Source organism: Triticum aestivum, chromosome 3B, assembly GCF_018294505.1.
Source record: "Triticum aestivum cultivar Chinese Spring chromosome 3B, IWGSC CS RefSeq v2.1, whole genome shotgun sequence".
NCBI lineage: Eukaryota > Viridiplantae > Streptophyta > Magnoliopsida > Poales > Poaceae > Triticum > Triticum aestivum.
The window spans coordinates 63,485,193-63,494,190 of NC_057801.1; positions in this window are offsets into that span (position 1 = coordinate 63,485,193).

An 8,998-nucleotide genomic window follows, 5' to 3' on the forward strand; every position below is an offset into this window, starting at 1 on the left:
ACTTATTCGAAAGTCTATGTCTTTTGTGGCTTAAGCATAATATGCCAAAATTCACCGAGTTTTATGCAACAATACGAGTATATATATGCGATTAAAACAAAAATTAAAAGGCCTATAGCAACGCACGGGCATTCCACTAGTTATTTATTAAACATGAAGTGTGGGTTCATTCCATAAAAAGCATGTGGGTTTTCTGTAAAACGTCAGACGGACCAAGAATACCTATTCTCTTTATTAGTAGGTATAGATATAGTTATAGATTATTATTATTATTATTATTATTATTATTATTATTATTATTATTATTATTATTATTATTATTATTATTATTTTCATTGATCGGAGCGGCAAAGAGTTGAAGGGCTGGCCAACTTACTTATTACTTATTAAACATGAAGTGTGGGTTCATTGCATAAAAAGCGTGGGAGTTTTCTGCAAAATGTCGCGAAGCAAGAATACCTATTCTCCTTATTAGTAGGTGGTATAGGGGTATAGATTATTGCCTCTTCAAAAAAGGTATAGATTATAGAAAACTCTTTACTTAGACCGACTGATTTTTGTCTAGTGCAAACCTCCCCGCGAGCGGACCGATCAAGTTTGATCGTGCGGCGCTGGCGTCTCTCGCATGTCCGTGAGACACCGCATGGTTGCGGCGCTAGCGTCTCTCGCATGTCCGTGAGACACCGCGTGGTTGCGGCGTGGTTGCGGCGCTGGCATCTCGTTGGCTCGACCATGCCGCAACCACGCGGTGTCTCACGGACAAGAAAAGCAGAGGCGTCAGATCTAGCAGCAGCTGATGCGAGAGGCGACACGGGGGCGAGCATCTAGAGCAGCAAAGCCATGGCGACGACAGGGAAGTGGAGGCGTGGTGACGACTTAGAGCATCGACCGACGCTCTGCCGTACAGGCATTTCACACCCGCCCCCAAATCGAGCTGAAATGCTAAGGTCTTGGTTCAAAATTAGGGGTACACATGCGGGATAATTGACGATAACCCCCCTGTTCGCAAATCCTTGATCATATACCCCCCGTCGCTGTCTCTGACATGTGGGGTTTAAGTGGCCTGGGGGGGTTATCATCAAATCTCCCGAGGAGCTCGCCGGGACCGTTTAGATCAGGGACTATTAGGCCAGAGGGGGAGTGCTGCATAGATCATCCGTGTGTGGCGGATTAGATTCGTTTCAGATAAGGAATCCACAGGCAGGGCAGCAATCCACTGCGCCAGGGGGTGTGATCTGGGGTTTCACAGCTGCAGGAATGTTGTGTTCATTTTCAGAGCAACAACAAGTATGTTGTTTTCCAGACTGATGGAGGTGCTTCATTTCAACACAGATTAGTGGTTGTTTGTTCATTTTCAGAGCAGCAGCAAGAATGTTGTTCTCCAGACTAGGAGTGGTGCTTCATTGCAGCACAGACTAGTGGCTTTTTTGTTCATTTTCAGAGCAGCAATTGTACACAGCAGTAGGAATGTTTGTTCTTCAGAATGGGATGTGCATTTTGTTTTATTTTTTCTAGTCATGGGTCTTATTCTATGCAACTTGGCGAACGGTGTTTCATTGCAGAACAGACTCTAGGTGGTTTTTGTTCATTTTCTAGGACTCCTTTTGGCAAAAATGAGGCTTCCGATTACGGGCATGGTGTGCTAGATAATGTGATAATGATTCACCTTTGTTTTACCAGCAGGCTTACTTCTCTTGTATGTTTGCTGCTAGACAATGTGTTTTTTCTTAGCAGCAGCTGCATATGTGTTTTTTTTGTAACATAACATGCATAATGTAGAGGCAGTGACATTTTTTAGCAATGTTGTTTCATCAAGTAGTGGCCAATTTAGAGATACGGTGGTTTTTTATCTAGTTGGTCTACTGCTGCTGTTGCATAGTTCATAACATTTTTATTTTTTGCTGTGGTTCGCGTCTTCTCTTTGCAGAGCCTCAACAATGTGATGATGAAGATTCTACTGATGGATTATTATCAACACAGTTTTCAACAAGCCGCTTCTATACAATTGCTGAGAAAAATCAAGGGCGGTCTTAAGTGACTGCTGCTAGCCAGGGATCCTGCGTCGGGCATCGACCATCCTGCGTGGGGCCGTGGAGTGGCTGTTGTGAACTGGCCGCGGACGTTGCCGCCGGTGCCGCGAAGGGGACACGCGGTGGGCCAGATTATTGTTGGTTGCTATGACACCGAGTGGTGAGCGGCTGGCCAGAGACTTGAAGCATCGCTGAGCCATCGAGCATCAGCGGTACAGCAACTTGAGCATTGCCAGTGCTCAGTGGAGCTTTCGATAGGTTGCCGGAGCATCGTCGGGCCGCCAAAAACATTATCAGTGCTGCAGGGGACTTCTCGGGTTGTCAGAGCATCGCCGGTGCTGCGCCGGAGCATCGTCAAGCCGCCAAAACATCATCGGTGCTGCAGTGGAGCTTCTCGGGTTGTCAGAGCATCACCGGAGCATCGTCGAGCCGCCGAAACATCATCGGTGCTGCAGTGGAGCTTCTCGGGTTGTCAGAGCATCGCCGGTGCTGCGACGGAGCATCGTCGAGCCGCCGAAACATCGGTGCTGCAGTGGAGCTTATCGGACCGGCCACTAGCACTAACTAATTTTTTTATAGATAAGATATCAATTATATCAGGTGTCTACACCAACACGATCCCAGGAGATATCAATTACTCCCTCCGTTCCAAAATAGATGACTCAACTTTGTACTAACTTTGGTACTAAAGTTAGTATAAAATTGGGTCATCTATTTTGGAATGGAGGGAGTAGATCGGATCGGACCGGCTCAGGACATGCATCGAGGATGCATAGAGACAAATTAGTACTACTATGAAAGAAGAAGAAGAAAGGAAAAAAGAAGCGATCAGAATAGAACAGCTGCACTGAATAAAGAGATTGCAGAAGGTGGCATCTCACCGCTGAAGATTGCCCGGGGGAGCCCGGGCATTGCGAATCTGCTATTCGCGGATGATAGCCTCCTATTTTTCAAGGCCTCATCGAACCAAGCAGTAAAGATCAAAGAGACCCTCAACTTATTCCAGAAAAGTTCCGGACAATTGCTTAGCCAGAACAAATGTTCGCTCTTATTTAGTGAGTGCTGCCCTACACAAACTAGAGAGGAAATTAAAGGAATTCTGGGTGTGGAATCAACAACTTTTGAAAGCAAGTATCTAGGATTGCCTACACCTGAAGGGAGAATGAAGAATGAGCATGTTCAGCCCATCATGGACAGATTCGGTAAAAGGTGCAATGACTGGAACGAAAGATTCATGTCACAAGCGGCAAAAGAGGTGCATGTCAAGTCGGTGGTTCAGGCCTTGCCAACTTATGTCATGGGAGTATTCAAGCTGCACCAAAGCTTCTGTGACAAGTATGAGAAGATTATCAGAGACTTCTGATGGGGTGACAAAGATGACCGCCGGAAAGTACATTTGATGTCATGGGAGAACATGACAAAAGCAAAGAGAGACGAGGGCATTGGATTTAGGGATATGCACCTATTTAATCAATCCTTGTTAGCAAGGCAAACGTGGCGGTTGATTCAGAACCCAAATAGCCTTTGCGCAAGGGTTCTTAAATCAAAATACTATCCTCATGGTAATCTCCTAGACACGGTTTTTTCCTCGGATGCTTCACCCGTGTGGAGAGGAATCGAGTTTGGCTTGGAACTCTTAAAGAAAGGGTTGGTTTGGAGAGTGGGAAATGAAAAAAACATTCAGATTCAAAGGGACCCATGGATTCCGAGAAAGAATGGACTACATGCTGCAAAGTTCACTCGGAATTCAAGGCTTAGATGGGTGAACCAACTTATGATGCAGGGTACAAAAGAGTGGAATACGGCGCTAATCAAAAAGATTTTTCACACCTTCGACGCCGAAGAGATATGCAAAATTAAAATCCCGGAGTGTGATGCACAGAACTGTGTGGCGTGGCATTATGAAAAGTCAGGAGCTTTCACTGTTAGGAGTGCTTATAAACTCGCAGATTCGTTGAAAAGAAACTCCAAAGCAGCAGCATCGAGTTCTTCCAATGAAGTGGGAGACCGAAGCATATGGGATTTGATCTGGAAAGCAAGCATCCCTGAGAAAATAAAGATTTTCGGTTGACGGGTCGCTACCAACTCCTTAGCAACAAAACACAATGCCTTCAGGCGTACTATTGCTCTTGACTACACATGTGAGATTTGTGGAAATGGGAGGGAGGATGAGCACCACGCGGTGATTGCCTGCACAAGGAGCAGGGCACTCAGACAGGCGCTGAGAGAAACATGGGGTCTGCCGAAGGAAGAGAGCTTCAGTTACACGGGAGAGGACTGGTTACAGATGCTGCTTGGATCACAACCTGAGAATACCAGGAACAGAATCATGCTGCTACTCTGGCAAGCATGGCATCTCAGGAATAATGTGGTTCATGGTGATGGAAGAGATACTGTCCTGGGATCAACTCGTTTCCTGCTGAGGTACGAGGAGGAGCTAAAAGAAGCTATGCAAATGCAGGGCTCGAGACTGAACAAGGGAAACAGGCTGACACTTGATGTTGAGCAATACATCAACACACAACCAAATGCAAAGCAGTGGAATGCGCCGGATACAGGGGTAGTCAAGATTAATACTGACGCGTCCTTCCTCATGGGATCTGGGGAAAGCTGGGCAGGTGCTGTTGCTCGAGACTGGCACGGATCGGTTAATCATGTCTGTCGGACGCCATATTGGCAGCTGCCCTAGCGTGGAGGAAGCTGAGGCTGCGGCTGCGCTGATAGGACTGACGGAATTAAGGAAAATATACAGGGGGCATACTGCGCTGGAATTGGACTGCGCTGACCTGGTGAAAAACCTGTCCATGCAAAACCAAAACCGGTCGAAGTGTTTTCCCTGGATAGCGGACATTAAGGTTTGCCTGAACGATTTCTTGGATCACACCATAATACATACGGGAAGGAAGCAGAATACGCTAGCTCATGAACTGGCAGCTGAAGCGAGAAGGGCAGAGGACTTCCTGCTGTTTGCAAAGGTTCCCAGTAGACTGCACCAGATCATGGTGTCAGAATGTAACCTAACACTGAGTAATTCACTCGTGGTCCTCAAAAAAAAAGAAAAGAATAGAACAGCTGCAACAATCATCAGCAACAGACATGAATGTGCAACCCAGGTAACATAACAGGTGCTCCAACAACTGGACCCAACCACTAAGATGGCACTAACTAATTAGTTGAAGCTACCCTAGATAGACGGTTTACGGGCTGATATGCTAGCACGTTCTCCTCGAGTCCTGGTAGTTGGATCAGTGGTGCATCGTGCATGCACGTATAGCTAAGCTTATAGCAGACCAATGTACATATATATAATACGGCGGTCATGTACAGACCGATCAATAATTTGGATATATAGTTGTAAACTGAACTCCCTCTGTAAACAAATATAAAAGCGTTTAGATCGCACACTTTTATATTTCTTTACGGAGGAAGTAGTATCCACGCAGATCATACGGGAGCTCCAGCCCCTCCGCCTGCTTCCTAGAAATAGCAGCATATAGCTACTGTCGACGCCACCAACACCAACACACAGCAGACAAACATTGGCCTCATTGGTACCTAGAACTAGAAGTAGAATTATTTCAAGCTCATCCTGCTTCACCTTCAGTAACCAGGCAGGGCCTGCAGCTGTGATCTATGGCTTTCGTGGCGCGGAGTGGGAACACCATGCTGCTCCTCGTCTTGGCCGCGCTTCTCCTTCAGCTGAGCTCCGTCGTGCCCACAACATCGACCGCTGGCAGGATGCTGGCCAACCAGGTGGCAGGTGGCGGCGGAGGGGGCGAGGCGAACAACCCAGCCCGCATCCTGGTTGACGCGGATGTCCACGTCCGCATCCACACCGACAGACACACCCACGACGTCCACACCGACAAGAGAAACGTCCACGTCCACGGCCGCGTCCATACGGACAGACACACCCACGACGTCCACGTCGTCCGCAGGCCATCTAACCCATGAACCTGATCAGCTAGCTCATATGTTCCCCAAACCCAAAGGCAGGTGCATGCATTGCGTTGGCGTTGTTGTCCATTCGTGCATTCATTTGTTTGTGGATGGTTCGTGTGTTTTGAACGGCAGGCTTTGCTAAGTTGCTAACTGATGGTCGATCGTCCCAATTTGTACCCTGGCTTGGTTTTTATATGTTCTCAATGCGGCTTCAATAAAGTGCACTTTTATATTACTAATAATAACAACGGTGGCTCTGTCATAGTTTATAATTCAGCTTCTTATAGATATGAAGTTGAAGTAGCTAGTTACAATTTTGAAATCATTTAGGTCTTAATAGTTTTTATTATGTTATTGTTAGATAACTATTACATTAAAAATCAATATGATCCTAGAGAATGTATACAAATATTTAAATTTAACATTTCGACGTCCAATCTACTAACATTTTATTGCAAATTAATCGTGTTTTATCACTTGAGTTGGGAAAAATGTATTTAGCAGTTTAAATGATGCTATGCTCAAGATGTCGCTCCCTCTCCCTCTCCTCTTCCCGGACCTCCCCTCGCCGGCCTTGGATCGGCTCTCCAACACCCTCGCCGTTGGTCCTGAGCATCTCCAGCCGCCCCAAGCCTCCGTCAACCGCTCCAAGCTACGTCTTCACGACCCGACCGATCCAAACACCGAACGTACGGAGCCTCCGAGTTCAGCACACGTTCAGCTCGATGACGATCTACGGTCCTCCGATCCAGCAAAGGCTCCGGAGATGAGTTCCGTCAGCACGACGGCGTGGTGACGATGATGATGTTCTACCGGCGCAGGGCTTCGCCTAAACTCCGCGACGATATGACTGAGGTGGAATATGGTGGAAGGGGGCACCGCACACGGCTAAGGAACGATCCGTAGATCAACTTGTGTGTCTATGGGGTGCCCCCCGCCCCCGTATATAAAGGAGCCAGGGGGCAGGAGGCCGCCGGCCTAAGGGGGCGCGCCAAGGGGGGAGTCCTACTCCCACCGGGAGTAGGACTCCCCTTTTCCAAGTTGGAGTAGGAGAGAGGGGGAAAGAGGAGGAAGAGGGGAAGGAAAGGGGGGGCGCCGCCCCCCTTCCCTTGTCCTATTCGGACTAGGAGGGGGAGGAGCGCGCGGCCCCCTCCTTGCTCCTTTCCTCTTCTCCCTCTTGGCCCATGTAGGCCCATTAACCCCCCGGGGGGTTCCGGTAACCTCCCGGTACTCCGGTAAAATGCCGATTTCATCCGAAACCATTCCGATGTCCAAACATAGGCTTCCAATATATCAATCTTTATGTCTCGACCATTCCGAGACTCCTCGTCATGTCCGTGATCACATCCGGGACTCCAAACAAATTTCGGTACATCAAAACTTATAAACTCATAATAAAACTGTCATCGAAACGTTAAGCGTGCGGACCCTACGGGTTCGAGAACTATGTAGACATGACCTAAAACCATTCTCGGTCAATAACCAATAGCGGGACCTGGATGCCCATATTGGTTCCTACATATTCTACGAAGATCTTTATCGGTCAAACCGCATAACAACATACTTTGTTCCCTTTGTCATCGGTATGTTACTTGCCCGAGATTTGATCGTCGGTATCCAATACCTAGTTCAATCTCGTTACCGGCAAGTCTCTTTACTCGTTCCGTAATACGTCATCTCATAACTAACTCATTAGTTACATGCTTGCAAGGCTTAAGTGATGAGTATTACCGAGAGGGCCTAGAGATACCTCTCCGACAATCGGAGTGACAAATCCTAATCTCGAATTATGCCAACCCAACATGTACCTTCGGAAACACCTGTAGAGCACCTTTATAATCACCCAGTTACGTTGTGACGTTTGGTAGCACACAAAGTGTTCTTTCGGTAAACGGGAGTTGCACAATCTCATAGTTGTAGGAACTTTGTATAAGTCATGAAGAAAGCAATAGCAGTACACTAAACGATCAAGTGCTAGGCTAACAGAATGGGTCATGTCAATCACATCATTCTTCTAATGATGTGATCCCATTAATCAAATGACAACACATGTCTATGGTCAGGAAACATAACCATCTTTGATTAATGAGCTAGTCAAGTAGAGGCATACTAGTGACTATGTGTTTGTCTATGTATTCACACATGTATCATGTTTCCGGTTAATACAATTTTAGCATGAATAATAAACATTTATCATGATATGAGGAAATAAATAATAACTTTATTATTGCCTCTAGGGCATATTTCCTTCAGTCTCCCACTTGCACTAGAGTCAATAATCTAGATTACATAGTAATGATTTTAACACCCATGGAGTCTTGGTGCTGATCATGTTTTGCTCGTGAGAGGGGCTTAGTCAACGGGTCTGCAACATTCAGATCCGTATGTATCTTGCAAATCTCTATGTATCCCACTTGGACTTGGTCCCGAATGGAATTGAAGCATCTTTTGATGTGCTTGGTCCTCTTGTGAAATCTGGATTCCTTTGCCAGGGCAATTGCACCAGTATTGTCACAGAAGATCTTCATTGGTCCCGATGCACTAGGTATGACACCTAGATCGGAAATGAACTCCTTCATCCAGACTCCTTCATTCGCTGCTTTAGAAGCAGCTATGTACTCCGCTTCACATGTAGATCCCGCCACGACGCTTTGTTTAGAACTGCACCAACTTACAGCTCCACCGTTTAATAAAAATACGTATCCGGTTTGCGATTTAGAATCGTCCGGATCAGTGTCAAAGCTTGTATCGACGTAACCATTTACGACTAGCTCTTTGTCACCTCCATATATGAGAAACATATCCTTAGTCCTTTTCAGGTATTTCAGGATGTTCTTCACCGCTGTCCAGTGATCCACTCCTGGATTACTTTGGTACCTTCCTGCCAAACTTATTGCTAAGCATACGTCAGGTCTGGTACACAGCATTGCATACATGATAGAGCCTATGGCTGAAGCATAGGGAACATTTTTCATTTTCTCTCTATCTTCTGCTGTGGTCGGGCATTGAGTTTGACTCAACTTCAC